The following is a 3601-nucleotide window of genomic DNA, read 5'->3' on the forward strand; positions in this document are numbered from 1 at the left end:
AGTTCATTTTATCCCGTGGACCTATCGGCCAAAAAGTGAACATACATATATTCAACAGTACAATTACATAAAAACGAAGAGTGATAAACATGATATTGTCAGCTAATTCTTAAAAAGGTACATCTCAATGATTCAACAGAATAATATTCAAATGCGCTACCGATTGATATCACTAAGAAGTTCAAAGTCACGGAAAAGATATGAATATTTTGAATGTTGAATGTCGTATGTCGAATGTTTAGCCGCTCAACATACAACATACGAAATTCAGATTTTGAATGTTCAGCCGCTCAACATTCGACATACGACATTCAACATTAAAAATATTCATATCTTGTGTTTTTACCAGCCAACGAGGGAACTTTTGAATGTTCAGCGGCTCGACATACGACATTCAGATTTTGAATGTTCAGCCGCTCAACATACGACATTCAACATTAACAAAAAATCATATCCGTGTGTTTTTACCAGCCAACGAGGGAACTATTGAATGTTCAGCCGCTCAACATTCGACATACGACATTCAACATTCAAAATATTCATATCTTGTGTTTTTACTAGCCAACGAGGGAACTTTTCAATGTTCAGCGGCTCGACATACGACATACGACATTCAGATTTTGAATGTTCAGCCGCTCAACATTCAACATACGACATTCAACATTCAAAATATTCATATCTTGTGTTTTTACTAGCCAACGAGGGAACTTTTCAATGTTCAGCGGCTCGACATACGACATACGACATTCAGATTTTGAATGTTCAGCCGCTCAACATTCGACATACGACATTCAACATTCAAAATATTCATATCTTGTGTTTTTACTAGCCAACGAGGGAACTTTTCAATGTTCAGCGGCTCGACATACGACATACGACATTCAGATTTTGAATGTTCAGCCGCTCAACATTCGACATACGACATTCAACATTCAAAATATTCATATCTTGTGTTTTTACTAGCCAACGAGGGAACTTTTCAATGTTCAGCGGCTCGACATACGACATACGATATTCAGGTTTTAATGTTCAGCCGCTCAACATACGACATACGACATTCAGATTTTGAATGTTCAGCCGCTCAACATACGACATACGACATTCAACATTCAAAAAAAAAAAATCATACCGTGTGTTTTCACAAGCCAACGAGGGAACTTTTGAATGTTCAGCGGCTCAACATACGACATTCAGATTTCGATTTTAAAATTGTTTTGTTTTTCATTAAAAAAGTCGATTTAACGATCAATCAATTGATATTCGACATGTTATATCATTCCATAACATATATTACAAAACTCAAGCATGATTTTATCTCAATTTTATCATGATTTCATATTTGATACATTTTTTATATGACTTCAAAACATTTTGGTAAGATTTTTATGAAAAAAGTTCCCGAGAAATTTCCTTTTACATAGTATAACCATATATCATTTCTATATTGATTGAATCAAGCGTATACTTTTGGTGTACATGCTGTACTTGATTGAGAGATTCTTACCGCAGTATTATCATCATGTATTGAAGCTTGCATGACTTCAGGGATACTTTTGAACTTGGACTCTAGTAAGTAATTATGTTCATGTGTCAGGACTATATTGGTTTCATTCAAATTGTTAATATGTTCAAATCATGTTTGTTGTATAATGGTTTTATTATGATATTTTGGGCCGTGACTTTTTTTATAATGCTATGTAACTGAGACCTACCTGGTATACATAATAATTTCATTTTAATGAAAACATTCAAAATAAATGTAATTGTTATAACCATTTAACATAGTCTATCATTATATTATATATGTTTCGTATATGGCGTTTTACAATTACAATTTTTTTTTCAAGTTCGCGATCGACAACAGGCTAACTGTATCGTTGGTACCTTTGACGACGTTCTGGCAGATTATGAAAATTCACTTACGTTATTTTTCCATTAAGTGATTTGTTTTGGATGAAAGGATGAAAAGTATATTTTACTTAGCTTAAGGGAGAGTAGGATAAAATATTAAAACGTTTTGCCATAAGTACAATTTTTGTTGTCATTATATGTATTCCCACTTTAAAAGAAAGCTAATACCCTAAAAACACGTATATGACGGTTGTATATATTATGCGCCGTGTCAGTTTGAATAAATGTGTTTTTTAGTCGATTGAAGTGTGGTGGGGTGCCGTTTCGCTCGTGGCGGAGTTGCCAGTCATATAAAAAAATGAATTCACTTTTCTGTGCAAGCGCCTGTGGAATCACCAACAGGTCGAAATAGTTCTTCTCACAAAACAGAAAATAGTTACCCTCGTTACCCTGGAATTTACCGAATCTCTTTGTTAACATCATTCGTCAAACGGCCTGATGCACAAAATGTATTCCGTCTAGAATATACCAACATGCTCGAAACCGTTCTTCTCTCAAAACAGAAAGTCGATGCCCTTGTTACACTCGAATGTACCGAACCTTTTTGGTAACATAAATCGCCAAAGTGATAATTTGTTTAAAAAAGTTTTATTGCGCCATTAGTTTAGTCGAGTAGATCTACTTCCTGACCTGCGTGGAAACTCTTATGCTCCTGCTTTATAAGTTAAGCGCCCACGCTACTTTGATTTGTTATTGCGCATGCGTCAATTAATTCGTTTGATGGCTGCGCGCAGCGCTGTGCTGCAACATTTTTTGCTAAAATCCCGCCTTTCCTCCCAGTACAGTGCCAGTATTATTACTGAGGGTTGTGCTTAGAATTTTTTTGCCAATGCTTATGATATCTGACGTTTAGAATCATGTTGGAGTCAGTATATTGTCGTATAGGGCCTATACGTACATTTTTGAGGGAGGGGGGCGGGTATTTTTGTACATTTTGGGTTCCGTTTGGGCAGAAGATTGATTAAAGAATAAATCGGGGCCTAAGCCAATGTAAGCTTACTAACTGGATACCCAGGTAAGAGAAGTTTCCAAAGCTCTATGTGTGGGCTGGGCAATACATGCAGATGTAAAATATACATTATAATTCCCAGTCTTTTATTTTGTCGGGGGGTTGGGTTCATTAAAGGTGTATTTTATTTTTTTTGTATATTTTTGGCGCTGAATTCAAACAAGATGGTGGCCCCATATAAAAAAAAGTTCAAACTGGTAGAATTTTGAAATTTCTATTTATAGGTGTGTGAGATGACATTCTTCAAAACAAAGGTTAATTGACCAGTGCTGTCAAAAACTCCAGCAGGACAGTGGTAAACGTACATAATAATGTACACTCCTCCAATCAAAGTCAAATTTTGCATGTAGATGTTCATCTGTATTATACAGAAAAAATAATAGACTAATTTAAAAAAAAAAAGGCATCTAACGAATTTTGCGCATCCAAAAACACTCGCAGGAAACTCATTAGGCTAGATGGACGATATGCACTTGTAATATGTATGTACGCAATACAAAACCAAATCGATTAGAATGTACCAATGAATCTTCAAAGAACAAAAACGATGGCAATAGGTCTTCTTGACCCAAAAACTGGGCTGGTAGAAACTGATCATGAAATTCGCCTGTTGTTGGTTGTTGTCGGTAATGGCTGTGACGCCTTTAGGTATACGATCGTTATCGGTCGTATCCATTGTAA

This window comes from Pecten maximus, chromosome 6 (assembly GCF_902652985.1).
Source record: "Pecten maximus chromosome 6, xPecMax1.1, whole genome shotgun sequence".
Classification (NCBI taxonomy): Eukaryota; Metazoa; Mollusca; class Bivalvia; order Pectinida; family Pectinidae; genus Pecten; species Pecten maximus.